The 24669-nt window shown below is 44.9% G+C and overlaps 1 protein-coding gene across 2 annotated transcripts in view; it reads right to left on the reverse strand.

Moving 5' to 3' along the window:
- LOC126335314 (acyl-CoA Delta-9 desaturase-like) overlaps positions 1-24669 on the reverse strand; it is a 251487-nt gene that overhangs the window by 107894 nt on the left and 118924 nt on the right. Inside the window, exons 1-2 of one of the 2 annotated variants that reach the window (XM_049998461.1) lie at positions 20620-20871; positions 1728-1828 (exon numbers count right to left, since the gene is read on the reverse strand). The gene's annotated coding sequence lies outside the window, so the exon portion shown is untranslated. Of the gene's footprint in view, positions 1-1727; positions 1829-20619; positions 20872-24669 lie in introns of those variants that run through there. The other variant, XM_049998462.1, reaches the window with a different exon arrangement.

The raw sequence follows: 24669 nt of genomic DNA on the forward strand, positions 1-24669 counted from the left end.
TGCTAAAGACAGACAAGCGACAATCAGATACAGGTGACAAGGCATCATCGACGTGATCTGAGTAAGGATCTGCGGATCGTAGGCGTGAAGGTTTAATAGAGGGAGAACGATACAGAAAATCTCGCGAATAGAGACAAATGCCAGTTACAGTAGTGCAAGTACATGCGAATTCAGACTTTCTCGACGAATCTTTATGACATATTCTCGGGGTAGCTGATAACCCAAGAAAAATTCATCAGTGCAAATACACTCTACAAACGACGCACCACGAAGGAATTATTCGAATGGGACGGAAATCAGTAGATATGATGTACATGTGCAGGGTGACACACAGGAGATGGACGGTTTTTAATGAAATAATACTGAGCCAACTTTAAAATTAGTGCATGTTTATTTACACAAAATCAAAGCTCATTATTTGCCATTTTAGTTAACAAAGTTATTTGTGAAAAATAATGTCCTCAAGGTGATGTCCATCAGTTTGAATGCAGGACTCAAGTCTCTTCTCAAAATCTTCCATCACACGGACTAAAATCTCTGCAGGAATGGCAGCAATTTCTTGAATGATTGCATTCTTCAACTCGACCAAATTTCGTGGTTTGTGGTTATAGACACAGTTCTTAAGGTACCTCCACAGAAAAAAAGTCACATACTGACGAGTTGGGAGACCTGGGAGGCCAAGGAATATTGCCAAAACGTGAGATAATCCAGCCAGGAAACTTGCGTCTAAGAACTGCCATTCAAGTGTTTGCGGTGTACAATGTTGCCCCATCCTGCCGAATGTTTTAAAGGGATTCGTCGTCTTCTCAGTTCTGGTTTCAAGAATATTTCAAGCATACGAATGTAACGAACCGAATTAACAATAACTGTGGCCTCGTTCTCTTAAAAAAAAAAGGTCAAATAATGCCAACAGAGCCAAGAGCACACCAGAGTTACTTATGAGTGTAGAGGACGCTGGTAGATAAGGTGTTGATGCTCTGGAGCCCAGTAACGTAGGTTTTGCTTATTCACTGTTCCGTTTAAATGTAAATGAGCTTCATCGCTCATCAGTAAAATTTCATTTTCATTCGATCCCGAAACCACTTACACTCTGTAAGCGAAGTCTTCTCGTACAGCAAAATCAGTTTCCTTAAGTTGTTGAACAATCAGCATTTTGTAGGGATGGAATCTTAATTCTTTATGCAAAATTCGCCTAACCGATTCACGACTGATTCGTAACTCACTAGCATGAGGTCTAGTTGACCGTCCTGGACTTTTGACTGCCGCTTGCCTTACCCTTTCAACATTTTCTGGTGTCGTTACTCTGAGTCTCACGTCAGAATGCTTCTTATCCAGTATGTTTCCACTTGATCTGAAGTTTTCCACTCATCTGAGGATTGTGCTACGGCTCTGAACAGCTTCATGTCGACCGACATACCGCGCACGAAACAATCGCTGCATAGCACTAACAGACTTCCCACTTTTCACTCTCTGTTGTTGAAATGGAAACAATGTAGTGGAAGGGTAACGGAAGACAAAGATTGATAGAATATACAAACATCGAAATATGTATCATAGTGTACGGGAGAGTTTGATGTTGCAAGTGCACAAGTTGAAGCGACAGGCGCAGGACAGTAAGAAACTGAGGACGTCATGGGGAAGGAAATAAACTAATGGAAATAAACTGGGTAAAGTGCAAATACGTTATCACTGCCGTCATCGCTGAGTGAATATACATGCAAACTTACCTGTATGCTTAGAGCGTAAGACTTCAAATTTCTACTCTGGATTACGGCAGTTATTCTGTCCGAATCTTCTTTTCAAGGACAACTGCTAGCAGGAACTTTGTCTGTAAGAGAAAAGTCAAATGTCAGAACGTCTGTTCATCTTAAAAATTTGTCTGTGAAACAGAAAGGAAAATTCTTGCACTATAAGGCCCTACGCGATCAATACAGAATCTCTGTAATTTACGGAACTGTGTGGGGTTGACAACAGACCAGCTGGGCAAAATATCGCGAAATGAGGATGAATCTAGACGGTAATAATCTACAGTAGTTGAAAACTCATACGAGTAAGACCAGACAATGAGTTGCTCCTCTGTTCTGCCGTATCTGTTGCTCATTGATCACCAAGCGATTTTGCTGGGGCAGAAAATGAGATGTGAGAATTTGCGGAGCACAATTTTCTCCTCCAGAGCTAACAGTGGATCCGTAAATGGTTTAGTTCTCGTAAATCGCCAAGTAAGACCACAACACAGATGTTACTAACTAGTGTAGGCCTAAGTGTGTGTTACTTTACTGTAAATCACGTCGTCTTGTTATTATAATATTCTAGTATGTATCTAGCAATAAGTATCGTAAACAAAGCTTAACAAGTCCAACTAACCTATAAATTACATATTCTATCCTGTTCGCTATGATTCGTTTAACATCCATAGCTCGGGGCCAAGTCAGGAAATTGTTCATGTACACTGGCAGAGCAGGATGCCTTTCTAATGTCTCTCAAAGACGCATAAAACAAGGAGAGTGATCTGCTCTCGTCCTCGGAGCAACTGGAACCAAGGTGTGACTCGCGTTTAGCGACCAGGAGGCGAATGAAACAGCATTCGCGTGCTGTGAAGTGAGATTCCATTAGCCAGCAACGTCCTACGGGCTTGCTCAGAGACAATGTCTCAGAAGCATTGTCCGGTCTTGTTGTTATAATGAATATTATTGTTACCATAACTATCATCACAAACAGCTTCCCACTGAGACTGAAGTATAACTTACCTGGTGATTATAGCATCGAAAGCAGAAAATATATGGATAAATAATTTGTCTTTATTTTTTCCCAGGCCGTTTCGTTGTAAGTGTGGATGTGGGATGTGATCGATCTTTCAGTGAACTGTCTAAAATGTATAAGTAATTACTCTGGAGAAATACAGCACAAGTCGCGTTTTTCAACGTTTCACCCACTTTCAGTTAACATAATACAGTTGCAAATGTGTCGAATGACGGTGTACATGAACCTGTATTCAGCCAGTATAAGAAGGGTGAAAGTACGAAATCCCGCTTCGCATAAACAGTGTTTGACAATGTGGTTGGTTTCTGTAGGTCTTCAAATCATTTAATCCACAGCTTCCATTCTCAACGACGACTATTAACGGGTAAAATAATTAATAATTCAGTTATTTTTTTAAAAAAAACGACCCACCATTGGAGGTTTGCAACATAACGGTTAGCAACAACTACTTTAAATGTCAATTGTGGCACTTGAAATAATGTTATCTGCATTTTATGTTTATTTTTATCTTTATTGCCACATTTTTAAAATCTATTTATGACAAGAGGCCTTTTAGCCTTTCACCCACCTATTATTCGTGTATCTTTTCCTAACTGTTTATTCTTCTATATACACTCCTGGAAATTGAAATAAGAACACCGTGAATTCATTGTCCCAGGAAGGGGAAACTTTATTGACACATTCCTGGGGTCAGATACATCACATGATCACACTGACAGAACCACAGGCACATAGACACAGGCAACAGAGCATGCACAATGTCGGCACTAGTACAGTGTATATCCACCTTTCGCAGCAATGCAGGCTGCTATTCTCCCATGGAGACGATCGTAGAGATGCTGGATGTAGTCCTGTGGAACGGCTTGCCATGCCATTTCCACCTGGCGCCTCAGTTGGACCAGCGTTCGTGCTGGACGTGCAGACTGCGTGAGACGACGCTTCATCCAGTCCCAAACATGCTCAATGGCGGACAGATCCGGAGATCTTGCTGGCCAGGGTAGTTGACTTACACCTTCTAGAGCACGTTGGGTGGCACGGGATACATGCGGACGTGCATTGTCCTGTTGGAACAGCAAGTTACCTTCCCGGTCTAGGAATGGTAGAACGATGGGTTAGATGACGGTTTGGATGTACCATGCACTATTCAGTGTCCCCTCGACGATCACCAGAGGTGTACGGCCAGTGTAGGAGATCGCTCCCCACACCATGATGCCGGGTGTTGGCCCTTTGTGCGGGACCGTAGCGCAGCTTCATGGAGACGGTTGCGAATGGTCCTCGCCGATACCCCAAGAGCAACAGTGTCCCTAATTTTCTGGGAAGTGGCGGTGCGGTCCCCTACGGCACTGCGTAGGATCCTACGGTCCTGGTGTGCATCCGTGCGTCGCTGCGGTCCGGTCCCAGGTCGACGGGCACGTGCACCTTCCGCCGACCACTGGCGACAACATCGATGTAATGTCTAGACCTCACACCCCACGTGTTGAGCAATTCGGCGGTACGACCACCCGGCCTCCCGCATGCCCACTATACGCCCTCGCTCAAAGTCCGTCAACTGCACATACGGTTCACGTCCACGCTGTCGCGGCATGCTACCAGTGTTAAAGACTGCGTTGGAGCTCCGTATGCCACGGCAAACTGGCTGACACTGACGACGGCGGTGCACAAATGGTGCGCAGCTACCGCCATTCGACGGCCAACACCGCGGTTCCTGGTGTGTCCGCTGTGCCGTGCGTGTGATCATTGCTTGTACAGCCCTCTCGCAGTATCCGGAGCAAGTATGGTGGGTCTGACACACCGGTGTCAATGTGTTCTTTTTTCCATTTCCAGGAGTGTATATGTCTGTGGGAATCATCGTGAGAAGAACTGACAGATAGGCAGGAAAAGTTACTAAATGTACTAAAACTCTATGTTGTGGCGATTGATATAATGTAATGGAAGGGTAGTGGAAGACAAAGAAAAACCTGAAGCGATTTTTCTTTCTGTTTGGCTAATCTCAGGAACTACTGGAGGAATTTTGGAAGCATTTCTGCTAAAAGACAGACTGATTCTTGGCGAAGGCTTGTGTATATAATTTATTACTGCTAATTAAAGATGAAGGTGAAACTTCTACATTTTTACCGCTTGCAAATGCAATTGGCCTGCTGATGGACATATTGTGGCAACCATGGAGGATACGAGCTATTCAGGTAGATGGGAGGTGGTATCTGGCCGGAAAAGCAGTAAAGTGGCAGCTGCCGCAAATCGGGAGAGCTTTGCGGGCTAATCTCAGAAATTGTTGTAGGGATTTTGATACAGTTTTCACTGACAGATAGGGTCGTTCATGAGGAAGGACTGTGTGTATCACTAGATTTTATAAAAAGGTCGTCCGGCCGTAGAATCTCAGTCTTACGCGTGCGAAGACGGGGCAAGTCGCTAGACTTACACAAAGGCATCAAACTGTCGTATCCCAACGATGTCCTGTTTCTAAAAAAACGTTTTGCACGTTTAATTACAATGTAACTTGTTAACGTAGGCAGCCCAGATTTTAATTCTCTCATTTTGCAGCATACGCACGTTTTCCCACATTATTTCATGAGAAGTGCAAGTATTTTGTAGTTGATGGTGAGCATATTTCGCGATTATTACCTGAACTATACCCATTGGTTCATTTATAGAAGTATTGTACCTTTCAACTGGCGAGAGTAGTGCGACAATTCAACTGGCATTTCTTTGATTTAACTAAATTATCGGAGTATTTTCTACCGACTCAGACTTTTTATCTTATTTAAATCTGAACCGTTACTGCGATGGTGGCAGCAGAATTGTTGCACGACTCCGCGTATTCCAGCAACTCTGGTCCATTAACTTCATTCGACACGATTCGGCGAGAATGTCGCTTTTCTTCCAAAGCTTCCCAAGTAGTTGGCTTTCGTATGGGGTATCCCGGCCTGTTACGATCCTATTCTGGCAACGTGTGTCTGGGTTCGTAGGATGTCTTCTGTTGTGCCTGTTTGATAAGAACTCCTAACGCTGAAACAATATCCTAGAACTGGTCTCACCAGCGTCTGGTATGCGATTTCCTGTACAGAGGCAATGTGCTTTTTTACGTGTGAGGGGCAATCAATAGAAAACCGAACATCTACCCCAATGGTACCGTGGAACGGTTCCATCAGAAGTAATCGCCACACGCGTTAAGACATTCATCCCACTGGGAGACGAGACTATCAATTGATGTTTCGTAGAACGTGGCCAGATGCTGACGGCTGCACAAACGCACCCGCACTTCCTTGTCCAAATGAAACCGATGTCTAAGAGTGCCTTTCTTAAGATCGCCAAAGACGTGAAAATCACACAATGAAATTCCGGGCTGTACGAAGCGTGCTGCTGTAATTCCAAACCAACTCACTGGAGCACCGCCTTCGACTGATTGGCAGTGTGAGGGCGGGCGTTATCACCCAACAGGATGATTCCGACTGACAGCATTCCGATAGCCCGAGGGCAAACGGCAAAGGCAACAGGTGCAAGATCTCACATGACTGCGCCAAAGAAATCCAAAGCTGTTCACAGAAGTTCCAGTAAGTTCCGATGGCCTTTTTCGACTGTTGGGGTCCTCTGCTCGTCAGATTTATCGAGCATGGAACCACAATCAGTTCGCAGCGCTATGAAGACACTCCGCACAAACTGCTCAAAATGGTTCAAATGGCTCTGAGCACTATGCGACTTAACTTCTGAGGTCATCAGTCGCCTAGAACTTAGAACTAATTAAACCTTACTAACCTAAGGACATCACACACATCCATGCCCGAGGCAGGATTCGAACCTTCGACCGTAGCGGTCGCTCGGCTCCAGACTGTAGCGCCTAGAACCGCTCGGCCGCACCGGCTGGCAGTGAAAGCAAGGTGACTCTTACCACTGCAGTACTCCTTCCCATACAATAAGTATGTCATAAAGTCAATGCTGTAGGACGGAATGACCACGTTGCACGGTAACACCCGCCCCCACACTGTCAACTGGACGAAGACTGCACTTCGGTGATTTGGTTAGGTTCAAATGGTTCAAATGGCTCTGAGCACTATGGGACTTAACGTCTTTGGTCATCAGTCCCCTAGAACTTGGAGCTACTTAAACCTAACTAACCTAAGTACGTCACACACATCCATGTCCGAGGCAGGATTCGAACCTGCGACCGTAGCAGTCGCGCGGTTCCGGACTGCGCGCCTGGAACCGCTAGACCACCGCGGCCGGCTATTTGGTTAGGAAACACCGCATCATCTTCCGTACTGCCCGGATCTTTCACCGTGTTATTTTCTCACCTTTGGCGAGCAGAAGAAAGACATGCAAGGACGTCGATTTCAGTGGATACTCCAGCGACCGATGCGTTCCATGAAGCAGCATTTTATCGCCTCATCTCCCAGTGTGATAAATATCTTAACGCGTGTGGCCCGATTTGATTGATTCTGATAGATTAAAGCATCGTCAGCAAACAATGCTGCTGACCATCTCTGCTAAATCGGTTATGTATGTTTGGAACATTACCGGCACTATTATAGTACCTTGGAGTTAGCGCTATTTCATAGGCGACGGTATCCAACGCCATTTTTAAGTCTACAAAGACAGAAGTTACCTGCTCAGCTGCCTCGTTCGTTTGCACTACATCATAAATGAGTAAAGCAAGCGGTGTTTCACACAAGCGGTTTTCCCAGAAATCACGCTGACTCTTAGCGAGAGGTTTGGTTTCCCCCAGAAACATCGCAATGCTTGAGCTTACAGGGAGTTGACAAAAATACGAGAACACCAAAAGAGCAAAACATTACCATGCTTAATACAGCGAATGAAACGCGTTGGCAGTCAGAACATCTTCCAGTCGTCTCGAAATAGATAAAATGCAGCTCGTCCTGTAATTCCTTGCTTAGGGGTTTCTCTTCGTGTTGTTTTGGTGCTCACAGGGTTCAGCTGCTTAGGTATTTTTGCAGCTGTTGTCCTCTTATTGTTCTTCGCAATCTCCGTCAGTTACCGACTGTCACGAACACTGAACACGTAATTTCGTCCGCGTTGTGACTTAGCGGATGATGTTTATCCCCTTTCCCTGTACGCGGTACAAAACTTCGATACGGTGCCTCCTTGAAGCACTAAACATTTTGGTATCTTGGTTACGGAAGCGTAGAGTATGAACAATCTGCCCACGTTAGAATTCATTAGTTTCGACACAATGCACTCGTAACTGTCGGCCGTTGTGGCCGAGCGGTTCTAGGCGCTATAGTCTGAAACCGCGCGACCGCTACGTCGCAGGCTCGAAACCTGCCTCGGTCATGGATGTGTGTGATGTCCTTAGGTTAGTTGGGTTTAAGTAGTTCTAAGTTCTAGGGTACTGATGACCTCAGATGTTAAGTCCCATAACGCTCAGAGCCACTCGTAACTGCAAAGACACTGTTCTTGCCACAACCGACACTAACAACATGTTGAGGAACTGCACAGGTGACGTTCGTGGTCAAATGCAGCAGCGCAACTTGCAGACCTGGCTACCATCTGCTTTTACGTTTAAGCATGCATTTCTCGTGGTGTTTTCGTTTCTTTGCGCAACCGCTGCAGAATATTCTATAGGGTGCAACAGTAGACAGAGATCAGCGTATTGGTTCTCAATGCTGTGCATTCGAGGAACATTCCACTGTCTGCTACGTATTGCTCCTGTAGTGGTTGTGGTTGGGGGTTGGGTTGATTTGGGGGAAGAGACCAAACTGCGAGCTCATCGGTCTCATCGGATTAGGGAAGGAAGTCGGCCGTGCCCTTTCAAAGGAACCATCCCGGCATTTGCTTGGAGCGATTTAGGGAAATCCCGGAAAACCTAAATCAGGATGGCCAGACGCGGGATTGAACCGTCGTCCTCCCGAACGCGAGTCCGGTGTGCTGACCAATGCGCCACCTCGCCCGGTCCTGTAGTGATAGCGAAGATGTGACGGACTAATTTTAGAGCATAAATATGCATTTAATCAGACTTTTTATTGCGCTCCAAACGCAAATAGTGAAGAAAATTCGTAACACACGGTGCCTTGAGAAGTATCCTTTCCCGCTCTCTTCACGGTGCTTTATGGAGTATAAGAGGTCAGTTCAAAAAATTCCAGAACATTCTTAGTTTTGGACCAATGGTGCCTTGGAGCGAAAAGCGATTGGTATCCCTGCACAAGCCTGCATTTATTGTGTAACTACCGGAACTTTCATTGTTGTGTATCTGTTAGTTATTGTTCAGTACTGTATTGAGTAGAACATTGCGTCCCACAGTTTGCGGATTTTGAGATGGCAGAGTTACGTAGCAAGGCATTAAATTTTGCGTGAAATTCAAGAAAAAAAATGGCTATGAGCACTATGGGACTTAACATCTGAGGTCATCAGTCCCCTAGAACTTAGAATTACTTAAACCTAACTAACCTAAGGACATCACACACATCCATGCCCGAGGCAGGATTCGAACCTGCGACCGTAGCGGTTGCGCGGTTCCAGACAGTAGGGCCTAGAACCGCTCGGCCACCTCAGCCGGCTGACGCGGAAGGGGAAGAAGAAGAAGAAGAAGAAGAAGAGGAGGAGGAGGAGGAGGAGGAAGAGTAAGAGAGGGAGAAAGATATTTTAAGGTATGTGTGAAACACCACCTCAGCTACTGCTAAGAATACTTTAATGTGCACTATAGGTACTGAACAGCCTCAGGCGACAGATGTCCATAATCTTGTGGAGTGTTTGGGAACACGTGACAACAGTAGTAAAACACTCGGCAAGGTCCTGCACATCTATGACATGAAGATGTTAAATGAAGGTAACCGGTAGCGGAAATTAAGGCATTGCTTAACAGCAGCCGAGGTGTCGTTATAAATAGAGCTTAATGTATTAGTTGTGGCAGCACGTACAGAAATGCAACCAATAATTAGATTTAGATGTGGAAGGCGATGTTACTCCCGCGATTCTTTGCTAGGTAAATTTAGAAAACCAGTATCCGAGATAGATTGTAAAATAATGTAACAGTTTCTATATGATATATATCTACTTATTATCTGCCTTTATTTCTTTATACACTCCTGGAAATGGAAAAAAAGAACACATTGACACCGGTGTGTCAGACCCACCATACTTGCTCTGGACACTGCGAGAGGGCTGTACAAGCAATGATCACACGCACGGCACAGCGGACACACCAGGAACCGCGGTGTTGGCCGTCGAATGGCGCTAGCTGCGCAGCATTTGTGCACCGCCGCCGTCAGTGTCAGCCAGTTTGCCGTGGCATACGGAGCTCCATCGCAGTCTTTAACACTGGTAGCATGCCGCGACAGCGTGGACGTGAACTGTATGTGCAGTTGACGGACTTTGAGCGAGGGTGTATAGTGGGCATGCGGGAGGCCAGGTGGACGTACCGCCGAATTGCTCAACACGTGGGGCGTGAGGTCTCCACAGTACATCGATGTTGTCGCCAGTGGTCGGCGGAAGGTGCACGTGCCCGTCGACCTGGGACCGGACCGCAGCGACGCACGGATGCACGCCAAGACCGTAGGATCCTACGCAGTGCCGTAGGGGACCGCACCGCCACTTCCTAGCAAATTAGGGACACTGTTGCTCCTGGGGTATCGGCGAGGACCATTCGCAACCGTCTCCATGAAGCTGGGCTACGGTCCCACACACCGTTAGGCCGTCTTCCGCTCACGCCCCAACATCGTGCAGCCCGCCTCCAGTGGTGTCGCGACAGGCGTCAATGGAGGGACGAATGGAGACGTGTCGTCTTCAGCGATGAGAGTCGCTTCTGCCTTGGTGCAATTGATGGTCGTATGCGTGTTTGGCGCCGTGCAGGTGAGCGCCACAATCAGGACTGCATACGACCGAGACACACAGGGCCAACACCCGGCATCATGGTGTGGGGAGCGATCTCCTACACTGGCCGTACACCTCTGGTGATCGTCGAGGGGACACTGAATAGTGCACGGTACATCCAAACCGTCATCGAACCCATAGTTCTACCATTCCTAGACCGGCAAGGGAACTTGCTGTTCCAACAGGACAATGCACGTCTGCATGTATCCCGTGCCACCCAACGTGCTCTAGATGTTGTAAGTCAACTACCCTGGCCAGCAAGATCTCCGGATCTGTCCCGCATTGAGCATGTTTGGGGCTGGATGAAGCGTCGTCTCACGCGGTCTGCACGTCCAGCACGAACGCTGGTCCAACTGAGGCGCCAGGTGGAAATGGCATGGCAAGCCGTTCCACAGGACTACATCCAGCATCTCTACGATCGTCTCCATGGGAGAATATCAGCCTGCATTGCTGCGAAAGGTGGATATACACTGTACTAGTGCCGACATTGTGCATGCTCTGTTGCCTGTGTCTGTGTGCCTGTGGTTCTGTCAGTGTGATCATGTGATGTATCTGACCCCAGGAATGTGTCAATAAAGTTTCCCCTTCCTGGGACAATGAATTCACGGTGTTCTTATTTCAATTTCCAGGAGTGTACTTGTACCTTCCCTGTCTTTCAGATTGTAATATTTATTTTTCCTCTGAAAAGACGTCACCAGATTATGCCTGCTTTGCTACAGGAAAATGGCGACGTCGTGAAGCAAATGCTAGAGATTCATCTGCAAAATTTTTCAACATCAGTGCTCACCTATTTATTCAGACTTAAGGCGCGTTTACACTGAGTTGGCAACATTGTTTCCAACATTGTTCGCAACCTTGTTCGTGGCTACATGTTGACAACATGTCCGCAACACAAAATCAGTGTTCCACGGCTGTGTCGGTAGAGAACATTGTTCGTGGCCGGCTACCACTAAATTCCGCTACGCAACGCAGGTGTTCGTTTGCTCTGAGTGAGTGTTTTGGTGTTTGTTTTGCTGGAGTGTAGTGATGCGTTTATTTTATGTCCAATCATTTTTATTTGAAATGGAGTTGTCACGAGACAAAATTTTTTCAGCTGATGTCGCTCTGTGAGGCAGAGGCGTGCGTGTGGAATGTACGTCGCGCAGGTTACAAAATTACTAAAATCAAACATGATTCATAACAAAAAGTTGCTGCGGCGCTTGGAACCTCCAGCAGTGACGTGGACAAAAACATTAAATCTCTCTTGTCTCAGTACCGACGAGAGAAAAGAAAAATAGAGGAAAGTAAAAAATCTGGATGTGGCACTGACACACTTTACGACACGAAGTGGTTTGGATTTAAATATCTAAGTTTCATGGATGATATTGAACTATTTGAGATGTGGCTGGCTTTGATAGGAGTCTCCAATGCCAGAAAACGAAGAGTATCAGCAAGTCTTTGGTTCTCAGGTATTGCTTTTCTCAAATTTGTGGCTTTCTTTCAAGCAACTGGTCCTACAATATTCAACAACATTTCAAAATCTGACGGCGACATCCTATTGAAGTTGCGAAAACCAGAACCGTCTTCCCTATTCAGCTCACAAAGCATGTCATTCCCGCCACGTGTTCTATAGTATGTTTTGGTCCACAGACGACGACTACATCATTTTCTTCGTCTGTTTATTTCGTTAAGTACTATTAATGCAGCACTAAATGACATTAATTCTTCCTCATCATTTGACATAGCGTATCTCTTGATGTGAATACATAAAGTAACCTATCAGTTCACCGCAGCAGACTATGCTAATACGTAGAAATGTTGGTCGCTAGTGTAAACGGGAATGCGAACAACGAACAATGCTGCCAACATGTACACAATGTTCCAAACAAAAACATGTTCAAATGGTTCAAATGGCTCTGAGCACTATGGGACTTAACATCTATGGTTATCAGTCCCCTAGAACTTAGAACTACTTAAACCTAACTAACCTAAGGACATCACACAACATCCAGCCATCACGAGGCAGAGAAAATGCCTGACCCCGCCGGAAATCGAACCCGGGAACCCGGGCGTGGGAAGCGAGAACGCTAACGCACGACCACGAGATGCGGGTAAAACATGTTCTGAGCTCAATGTAAACGCGTCTTCGTAGTTCGGTATACGGCGGTGTAGCGCCTTGAAATACATATAACGTGGCCCTTTAGCATGCCCTCCAAAAAACGAAAGCCGACTATCTCTTCTTCGTCAGAAAAAAGAACAAATCGGCAGTAGCGATACACCTGCTCAGAGATAGCATCTTACCCAAAAATTGTTTATCAAGAAATAATAAAATTTCCCGCGTAACTAGACTAATGTTGCTGATGGGGGAGGTGACTTTCTTATTTATTCCCACGACATACATCGTGTAGGATAAAGAAAATAGGATAAGAGAGAGCAATACATTTACGGAGGTATATAGATAATAATTTCTCTCTTCACGCGGTACACGTACGGAGTGGCCAATGTTTCTACGAAGTAGCCTCCGTCACGCAGTGTATGGTGGCTGAAGAGTGAAGTTGTAGATGCAGATGCAGCGTAGAAGCGAGTCCCACGGCTAGACACGTGAGAAGCTCAGGTCGTTCCACCAGCCACTTACTCAGAAGCGACCTCGCCTAGGCTATTCTGATCGGCGCCTCTTCGGCGGCACGTTGTTCCAGTCACGTATATAACTGATATGCGGCCGTTGGCGTCTCCAGTTCTTTTCTGGGAGCTCCTGTTGCGATATCCGCCGTTGTTGATAGTGGGATGGAGCTCGACTGGATATACACAAATGGCCATTAAAACTGCTACACCACGGTGATGACGTGCTACAGGCGTGAAATTTAACCGACAATAAGAAGATGCTTTGATATGCAAATGATTAGCTTTTCAGAGCATTTTTACAAGGTTGGCGCCGGTGGCGACACCTACAACGTGCTTAGATGAGGAAGGTTACCAACCGATTTCTCATAAACAAACAGCAGTTGACCGGCGTTGCCTGGTGAAACGTTGTTGTCATGCCTCGTGTAATGAGGAGAAATGCGAACCATCGCGTTTCCGACTTTGATAAAGGTCGGATTGTAGCCTATCGCGATTGCGGTTTATCGTATAGCGACATTGCTGTTCGCGATGGTTGAGATCCAATGACTGTTAGCACAATATGTAATCGATGGGTTCAGGAGGGTAATACGGAACGCCGTGCTGGATCCCAACGACCTCGTATCACTAACAGTTGAGATGACAGGCATCTTATCGGCGTGGCTGTAACGGATCGTGTAGCCACGTCTCGATTCCTGAGTCAACAGATGGGGACGTATGCAAGACAACCAACATCTGCACGAGCAGTTCGACGACGTTTGCACCAGCATGGACTGTCAGCTCGGAGACCATGGCTGTGGTTACCCTTGACGCTGCATCACAGACAGGAGCGCGTGCGATGGTGTACTCAACGACGAACCTAGGTGCACGAATGGCAAAACGTCCTTCTTTCGGATGAAGCCAGGTTCTGTTTAACAGCATCATGGTGGTCGCATCCGTGTTTGGCGACATCGCAGTGAACGCACATTGGAAGCGTGTATTTGTCATCTCCATACTGGCGTATCACCCGGCGTGATGGTATGGGGCGCCATTGGTTAAACGTCTCTTGTTCGCACTGACGGCACTTTGGACAGTGGACGTTACATTTCAGATGTGTTACGACCCGTAGCCCTACCCTTCATTCGATCCCTGCGAAACCCTACATTTCAGCAGAATATTGCACGACCGCATGTTGCAGGTTCTGTGCGGGCCTTTCTGGATACAGAAAATGTTTGACTGCTGCCCTGGCCATCACATTCTCCAGATCTCTCACCAATTTAAAACGCCTGTGTTGTGGTTGGCAGGAGTGCCATCACCGTATTACTAAAGGAGGCCGAAATGCACGCGTCTCAGCTCACGCAGGCTGGCGTGAGGTCTGGTACATGACAAGGGAATTAGAATTGAGAAAAACGGACGTAGCTGGTGGAATACTTAACTTTAATTCATTAATGAAGAACGTCGCTCGTGACAGTACATGATTCACAATATCAATGGGAACAGATAATGGCGCCTTGCTAGGTCGTAGCAAATAACGTAGCTGAAGGCTATGCTAACTGTCGTCTCGGCAAATGAGAGCGTATTTTGTCAGTGAACCATCGCTAGTAAAGTCAGCTGTATAACTGGGGCGAGAGCTAGGAAGTCTCTCTAGACCTGCCGTGTGGCGGCGCTCGGTCTGCAATCACTGATAGTGGCGACACGCGGGTCCGACGTGTACTACCGGACCGATTTAAAGGCTACCACCTAGCAAGTGTGGTGTCTGGCGGTGACACCACAGTCTGGTCAATGGTGGCCGAGCAACTGGCTCGTCATAATACGCCAGTCACTACTCTTGATGAACTGTGGTATCGCGTTGAAGCTGCATGGGCAGCTGTACCTGTACACGCCATCCAAGCTCTGTTTGAATCAATGCCTAGGCGTTTCAAGGCCGTTATTACGGCCAGAGGTGGTTGTTCTGGGTACTCATTTCTCAGGGTCTATGAACCTAAACTGCGTGAAAATGTAATCACATATCAGTTCTAGTATAATATATTTGTCCAATGAATACCCGTTTATCATCTGCATTTCTTCTTGGTGTAGGAATTTTAATGGCTAGTAGCGTAGCTGGATCGAATACCGGAAGAGGAAAAAAATCATTACTCAATTTTGATAGCAAACGAAAAAGAGGTGGTCGTATTTTGGAGGATGCTGGCTGTGGCCATCATTATTCCCGTTTTCCGTGGTTTTTCTAAATCGTTTAAGGCAACTACAGGGATGGCTGCTATAAAAAAGAGGACAGTTTGATTTTCTTCCCGAATTCGAGGTTTCGCTCGCTCAGTAAAGACCTCTTCCTGGACGCGACGTTAAATAGTGTCGCATGGAGTGAGGGCATGTGACTCTGTTAATGGTGATCCGTACGTCGGACGGCGACCTTAAACTCCACGATCTTATGTATGGTATTGGAGAGGCGTGGCCTAGCCTTGGAAACAGTAAGCATAATTGTAAGTTACAGGGCTCGTCTGCATCAGCGGTAGTCGAACTCGTCCCCACAGCCCACTAGGGGGTGTTCCAGCTTTCATGGTGGGAGGTAGACACCAGGGATTTTAAAACATTTTCGTAAGTTTTTTAAAATGTTGGCATAAAGTGTTTGGTAAGTAATTATTATTATACGCTTTAACTTGCTGTAACTCTGCTTTACAAATTTTGTGAAGTTATTTATCTACTTTATAAATCACCGTTATTGAGCAACTATAGGGCGGTTAGATAATTTTACTGCTAACAAAAATACAGAAGTGGGCGGTAAGTGGAAAAATATTGACTACCCCTGACCTACATCACCCTTTTTCTTTATGTCCGCCGGCCGCTGGTGGCCGAGCGGTTCTAGGCGCTTCAGTCCGGAACCGCGCGACCGCTACGGTCGCAGGTTCGAATCCTGCCTCGGGCATGGATGTGTGTGATGTCCTTAGGTTAGTTGGGTTTAAGTAGTTCTAAGTTCTAGGGGACTGATGACCTGATATGTTAAGTCCCTTAGTGCTCACAGCCATTTGAACCATTTGCATCTTTATGTCCTCTAAACTGACTCTGTGCAGATTCTGACAACAGTATTCGTGTACAACTGTGTATACACTGCACAAGTTCACACTAAATGTAAGAAAATTATCACTTTCTGCAAGGAAAAAAATTTGAAATTCGAACAAAGTATAGTAGAGAATACTTACATGGTTGGTAGGAAGACAGGTGTTTAACGTCATGTGGGCGATGAGGTCATTAGCAGTGGGACACAAGCTCGTATTAGAGAATTATGAGAAAGGAAATTCGCGTGCCCTTTCAAAGGAGCTTTTCCGGCTTTCGTCTTAAGCGGTTTAGGGAAATCGCAAAAAACCTAAATCTGAATTTTGTTTTATTTCTTTCACGTCTTGCAGTCAATCTGTGCCATAGTTGAGAGTGCACCTTAAACTTTGTCCACCTATAACCGACTAGGCCATTCAGTTCAAAATTGTGAGGAAGGAGAGGGTGTATCTCCAGTAGGATTTCGGTGGTGAAACAAACCTTCCGGCTGAGGACAGTTTAACTATAATCGTCCTGTAGAATCGTTGCATTTCCTACCCCAGAAATTGTTATTCTAATGTACTTGTAAGACGTGAACCACTAGTGTCGTATCTATATTTCAATGAAACGATTTAACGTAGCACGAAGTGCAGAATTGCACATTTCTATACATTCTGAGACAGTTTCAAACATACTACCAATATGATATCTTGTTAGGATCTAAGAGGATACATATTTCCAATTCCCGTAGATAATGGCGTTAAGTACGGAAAGTCTAAAATAGCAACTTATGTTGTAATCTATTCATATACTGTGAAACATCAACATGATTTGACTGAGGTACATTTTAAATTACTTCCGATTCTTCTCCGTTCAGAAATAACTGGGCGACTTTCCGCCCGTGAGTAAGTTCTCAGCTGAGGAGATAAACTGGCTAAATTTATGACAAGAACTTATTTTTTTATCAACATAAAAGTTCTCTGGTTATGGTACCACGTCATAGAGTATAAACTACTGCTGTAGAAAACCAACGTTTCGGCCACGGTTGCAGCGGTACCATACCCAGAAAACTTAAAGCTTTAAACGTTGGTGCGATGTCAGTTACAGTTACAAGGTAAAATTAAAACATTTGCAGCCCTCGGTCGCCAAAACGAAGTCTTTTTGACCCAGGTTTCGGCCACTTCTAAGAGTGCCTTCATCAGAAATAGAACATTTAAAACTGGCATGTCACGTATAAAATAAATATGAAGCGATAACGCTTTAGTCACAAAGAATTAAAATAAAAAAACATAGAGGCAGGCCACTAAGGGCTACACCACATGTCGAGCTGCGGTAGCTTCAGATTGAGGTACCCGTGTTAGCAATTGCGGGCTGGTGAAAGTTGTACCAAAAGTGACATCTAGTAGCAGTAAATACAAACCGGCGACTTAACATTGCAAATATAGATAGGTGAAATGTGTAAATCATGAAGTAAGAGGCAATATTATCTCAGCAGCAGACAGGGTAACAATTTGTCGACAAAAGAGCTTAGAAGTACAGTTTTTAAAAGCTGAAAAACACCATTGCAGAATTACAAAGGGAGCTGTATAACTCAGCGAACAGAAAAACACTATAATATGAAATGTAGATAATATGAACCATTTAATAACAAACAGTTATGAATCGACTTAGACAGAAGAAATATTTCGGTAACTGCACGAGGGAACATGAATTCAAATATCTAGTAACGGCTTTATATCGCTGAAGCTTTTCTTACGTAATTGTAACTGCTCATTAAGAAGGAGGCCATCATTTCGAGAAAGATACTTAAAATTTGTAATTCTTCGAGAACATCTAATCTACGCCCTTTCTCCTCGGTGAGAAAAATGTTGATATCGTGAACAGCTTTAGGTCCGTGACCTGTAATCAGAAGGTGGTCAGCAAAAGACGAATTTTGGGTGTTTTTCTCAACAGGTGTTCTTTGTTTCTGGCTGTAAAGACAGGTCCTGTATGTCCTATATTGTAAGAAGAGCAGCTGTCGCAAAGAATCTCATAGACACCAGAGTTTCCAAAGGGGAATGAGTCGATTTTAAATTATGAATTAATTTTTTAAAAACTATTATAGCTTGAAAAGGCGACTTGCACTTTCATTTATTACGAAGAAGACGTTGGATTTGACAGGAGATGGGACCCAAGAAAGGAATAGAAAAAATCTCTTCTTTAGGCTGGACTCAATGATAGACGTTCCGTGCGTAGGAACTCTTTTTACAGTTTTCTTTTTAAGGATATTATCCATTTAGTCCCCTAGAACTTAGAACTACTTAAACCTAACCTAACCAACCTAAGGACATCACACACATCCATGCCCGAGGCAGGATTCGAACCTGCGACCGTAGCGGTCGCACGGTTCCGGACTGCGCGCCTAGAACCGCGAGACCACCGCGGCCGGCGATTGTATCGTGTGGATATAGAAATATGCCTAAGGAACGCATTTGCGAAATGACGCGCATACACACACTCTTCTTATAGTTACTAGAATAATCTTGCCGAGGTTAGAAGCTAATGTTGTTGGTTTTTTCGTAGCTTGGCAGCATAAGATATACAATCTCTCAGAGTCCGAGGATGGCGGAGACCACCGCTGGAGAGGGCACAATGGAGGAAACTTGTTGATGAGGCTCAAAGCCGCACAGGGCTGCAATGACCATGAAAAGAAGAAGCTAAGTGCAGAAACGAGACCCAAGTTCCTAGAAGAGCTTGTGGTTCTGACAGATTTGTTTGTTGAAGATAGTTGATCGCTAAAACAGTGGGATTCTCATATGCTGGAAACATTTCTTGGCATCAGATGCGACTATACTGGATCCTTTGGAGATCCCCTCGTCCCGAGTGGACGGAAAGATACGTAGCCCATCGCTATATTGCTAGCCCTGCAGAGATTATCAGTAAAACATCAGTCTTCTTAAAATGGTTCAAATGGCTCTGAGCACTATGGGACTCAACTGCTGTGGTCATTAGTCCCCTAGAACTTAGAACTACTTAAACCTAACTAACCTAAGGACATCGCACACATCCATGCCCGAGGCAGGATTCGAACCTCAGTCTTCTTACAACGGCTAAGTGTAAGAAAGGAAAATAAAGACTTTTTTCCATTTTTCTGTTTATGAACATCATCGTACTTACCCTCTGTCATATACTTCACCGAAAAATACTGCATGTTACAGAGAATACAACGCACTTGATGTGATTACGCCAGGTTACTGTGGTCTTCAGTCCAGAAACTGGTTTGATGCAGCTCTCCATGCTACTCTATCCTATGCAAGCTTCTCCATCTCCCAGTACCTACTGCAACCTACATCCTTCTGAATCTGCTTAGTGTATTCATCTCTTGGTCTCCTTCTGCGATTTTTACCCACCGCGCTGCCCTCCAATATTAAATTGGTGATCCCTTGATGCCTCAGAACATGTCCTACAAACCGATTCCTTCTTCTAGTCAAGTTGTGCCACAAATTTCTCTTCTCCCCAATCCTATTCAATACTTCCTCATTAGTTACGTGATCTACCCGTCTAATCTTCAGCATTCTTCTGTAGCACCACATTTCGAAAGCTTCTATTCTCTTCTTGTCCAAACTATTTATCGTCCATGTTTCACTTCCATACATGGCTACACTCCATACAAATACTGTCAGAAACGATTTCCTGACAAATCTATACTCGATGTTAACAAATTCTCTTATTCAGAAATGTTTTTCTTTCCATTGCCAGTCTACATTTTATATCCTCTTTACTTTGACCATCATCAGTTATTTTGCTCCCCAAATAGCAACCCTCCTTTACTACTTTAAGAGTCTCATTTCCTAATCTAATTCCCTCTGCATCGCCCGACTTAATTCGACTACATTCCATTATTCTCGTTTTGCTTTTGTTGATGTTCATCTTATACCCTCCTTTCAAGACACTGTCCATTCCGTTCAGCTGCTCTTCCAGGTTCTTTGCTGTCTCTGACAGAATTGCAATGTCATCGGCGAACCTAAAAGTTTTTATTTCTTCTCCATTGATATTAATTCCTGCTCCGAATTTTTCTTTTGTTTCCTTTACTGCTTGCTCAATATACAGATTGAGTAAGATCGGGGAGAGGCTACAACCCTGTCTCACTCCCTTCCCAACCACTGCTTCCCTTTCATGTCCCTCGACTCATGTAACTATTACGCCAGAAGATGATGAATATTACACTCGTCGGAACTTTACGATATCTTTTCATTTCCGTTAAGTTTAATTGATACCAGAAGAAGAAATATCTCCAATCATTATATAACACTACGAACAATGTTAATTTCTTGTCCGATTAGTTATTTATTTCTGACGATAAAGCCCCATGGAAGATACTCGAGTGAGAAGTCCGCGTGTTTAATGACATTTGGTTCTGCAAGTCGTCAATGCTGCTTGGAAAAGTAGTTGTGTACTTACACGTAGAAGATGATGCCCAATTTGTAGACTGGTGTACTTTCACCGAAATGGCTGTACGATGACTAGAAACTCTTCTTCGCCTCCGTGGATTTCTGTCACTAACTGCAACTCTTCGCGTGCTACACAAATGTCACATTACACGCGGTCGCACGCCTACTGATACGTGATAGGCCGCCAGCTTCATTGGAGACGAAAGCAGCGAAGACTCGGCGCATACGAGGTGCTGCCCCGGTGTCACGCTCGTCCGCGACTGCCCCGTCCGCTACCGCACGCAGAAATGGCGCCTGGGATAATGGAATCTTAATGGGCGGGAATACGGGCCAGTGTCTGATACCGCAACGCTAGACGGTCGCTGTCTCCGTGATCACGTCTCTGGCGGCTACCCCGTCGACCTTTCAGGCGCTCTCCCTCAAAATCTTGTGAATGCAGCCTGACGATGTGAATCAAATACGTCGAAACGGAATGCTTTACGTTACTCAATAGTTACTGCAGTCTCCGCCTATATTTCAAAAAAACTCCGTAACCAGTCTATAATATATTAATGTAGGTTAATTCTTACAAAGAAGAAAACAGCAACCAGCCACTATTAATAGTGCTATTTGTTTAGGTCAATAGCGCCGTTACCGGTTTCGAACTGGCAAGTTCATCATCAGACGACTGTTCACATGACTTTCAATTTACACTTTACATTATCGTCCGTTTCCGATTGCTATTATTCCACTGTGGCGAAGTATTATTTGTGTTTTGTTGTCCTACGGTAGAAAACAGTGTTAGAAGCGCACGATGTGAAAGTAACTAACGATGAAATACCTCACGTATTTATTTACGCTGTTTGGAGGTTAGTTACTTTCACATAGTGCTCTTCTAACACTGTTTTCTACTGTAGGGCAACAACACACCAAAAATACTTCGCCACAGTGGAATAATAAAAATCGGAAATGGACGATAATGTAAAATTTATCTTGAAAATCATATGAACAGCCGTCTGATGATGAACTTGCCAGTTCGAAACCGGTAACTGCGCTATTTACCTAAATAAATAGCACTCTTCATAGTGGCTGGTTGCTGTTTTCTTCTTTGTAAGAATTAACCTACAGTAATTGTACACAGCCACGGTCTCACCATGTCAGTTTTAGACAAAATAGCATATAATGTATTATTTTTGTTGGGTTGGATTTACTGTACAGGGTTGGGCAAATACACTAAAGCGCCAAAGAAAGTGGTATAGGCAGGCGTATTCAAATACAGAGAAATGTAAACAGACAGAATACGGCGCTGCGGTCGGCAACGCCTATATAAGACAACACGTGTCTGGTGTAGTTTTTAGATCGGTTACAGCGGCTACAATGGCAAGTTATCCAGATTTAAGTCAGTCTGAACATGGTGTTATAGCAAAGTCGGTACACTAGCGATGGGAAAGCATCGCCGAGGTAGCGATGAAGTGGGGATTTTTCCGTACGACCAATACACGAGAGTACCGCGAATATCAGGAATGTGGTAAAACATCAAATCTCCGACATGGCTACAGCCGAAAAAAGATCCTGCAAGAATGGGACCAGCGACGACTGAAGAGAATCGTTCGACATGACACACTCACGTTAAGCCATTGGGACACATCAGCTTGCGACTGTCCGGCTTCCCTTCTCCCTACAGCTCTCCACTGTAGGGAGACTGCATCCTCTGTGACTATTCACAGCAATTGTTGACGTGGGACTTCCCGACAAATAATACCCCGTTCGATGGTTGCCATGACGTCATCACTGGCGTGGTTGTTCGTTAACCTTAATGCCATCTTCCGTGCAGAACACGATCGTAGCGGCATCTGTTGACAGTTTGTATGGTTATATCGTGAATTAGACACGGCACTGGAAAATAGCAGTGTGTTGCTTTTATTTTGGACACCGGTGTACAATGAAGTACTGTGTGGGAAAAACTGCACAAATATTCTGTCGGATGTTGGCAACTTGTGTTAAATGTTCAGTGCTGTAAAACTGCGCAGTTTACAAAACGAAAACACACAGTTCGATTAAAGAATCAACGAGTCACAATTGGAAACGGTCAGCTCATGCAGATTCCTGAGTTTAAGACTTTGTAGGGATGTGAAGTGGAACGATGACATGGCCTGTACACGTAGGTAAAGCAATGGCAGACTGAGATTCGTTGGTAGAATACTACGTAAATACAATCAGATTACAAAGGAGATTGCTTACAAATCACTCGTGCGACCCATCCTAGAATATTCATCAAGTGCTTGGGAGCCGTCCGAATTACCAATAAGGGATATTAATGGATACTGTGAAGGGCAGCGCGAATGGTCACAGGTCTGTCTGACCCGTCGGAGAATGTCACAGAAATGCTGAAGACGCTAAACTGACAAACTCTTGAAGATGGACGTAAACTACCTCGAGAAAGTCTACTAACAACGTTTCAAGAACCTGCTTCAATGATAAATCTAGGAACAACCCCTAACGTATCACCGTCACAGAAATTGTGAGGACAAGATTAGAATAATTACAGCACGCGTAGAGGCATTTTTCGAATCTTTCCGCGCTCCATATGTGAATGGAACTTGAAGAAGTCCTAGTAACTGGTAAAGTGGGAAGTACACTCTTCCATTCACTTCAAAGTGGCTTGCAGAAAGTGTATGCAGATGCATAACGTCGTGCGTGTTTGACAAGTATTTAACGACAATGACTGAAACGTAAGGACAAGTTTATCATTGCGATGGACACCATTTCAGTGTGGTGGAAATATGTAAATATTCTGTGAACTAAGAACAGTGTAACCGATTTATTCTCGGAACTTTTCGACCATCGCTATCATGTAGCGATGGTAGCAAGTGTTGTGTAACTCACTGATATGACAAACGATGTATGTGGTCTACAGCTTTTCTGTCAGTCTTCATTATAAGCTCAATTTTTTTGAACACATTTTTCCTAATGTGCTGTAAGTCTGGAAATCTCCTTGCGCAAGATGTTGATTCCAGCTACCTGAAGACACTGACACAACTTTCTGGATACTCTCCAGCGCCTCCCAGTGCTGGACTCGCCGCTGTTCTTCCACGGATCTGAAGAGATGGCATTCGGAGGGCACGGAGTTGCGACCATAGGTAGGCTGTGGAAGACTTTCCCACGCGCCGGCCATGTGGCCCAGCGGTTCTAGGCGCTTCAGTCCGGAGCCGCGCTGCTGCAACGGTCGTAGGTTCGAATCCTGTCTCGGGCATGGGTGAGTGTGCTGTCCTTAAATTAGTTACGTTTACGTAATTCTAAGTCTAGGGGACCGATGACCTCAGACGTTAAGTCCCATAGTGCTTAGAGCCATTTGAACCATTTGAACTTTCCCACACAAATGGCATAGTTTTCTCGCTAGTGAGAAGATCGGTGTTATGATACCGCGTAATGAATTTGTCCCAGGACGTTTATCGTGCAATGCACGACGGAGCTTCAGAAGCGCCCCGATGTAGTGGACACAGCACTTACACCCTGTCCAGGTTCAAGAAAATCAAAAGCAGGATACAAGTCTCTACATCCTGGAAGACGCTGCACAGAACTTGCTTTCATGGGTCGCATTGTACTCGTCTCTCTCTCTCTCCCTCTCTCTCTCTCTCTCTCTCTCTCTCTCTCTCTCCCTCTGTTCTTTTGGAGTGTCCAAGTCGTGCCATTCTATACTCTCGCGGTTTTTTTTAGGCTCATGATGATGGAACCAGCTTTCGTCGCCATTCATAACCGAAAAAAAAACCCTACATTTAATTTCTCTAAACTTTGTAGTTGTCGGCTAATAACCGTGAGACCCAACGAGCATTAACTTCTGGATAGCCTAAGCTTCGTTAGTTTTCTTCACTGCACTAGTTCGTATTGCAAGTTTTATTGCGAATTCTCTCACAGTGACACATATGTCTTCTTTAACCACCTGGTCAGCCCCATATGTAATGTGCCAGAGATGACTAGATTTTAATAATAGCAGCAATAATGCATATAACATCTTCCAGTATTTTTATGAAAATTTCTATATATCAGTGGTCAGTACAGTACCTTCAGGGGAGTCATGAAC

Source organism: Schistocerca gregaria, chromosome 2 (genome assembly GCF_023897955.1).
Source record: "Schistocerca gregaria isolate iqSchGreg1 chromosome 2, iqSchGreg1.2, whole genome shotgun sequence".
NCBI classification, from domain to species: Eukaryota; Metazoa; Arthropoda; class Insecta; order Orthoptera; family Acrididae; genus Schistocerca; species Schistocerca gregaria.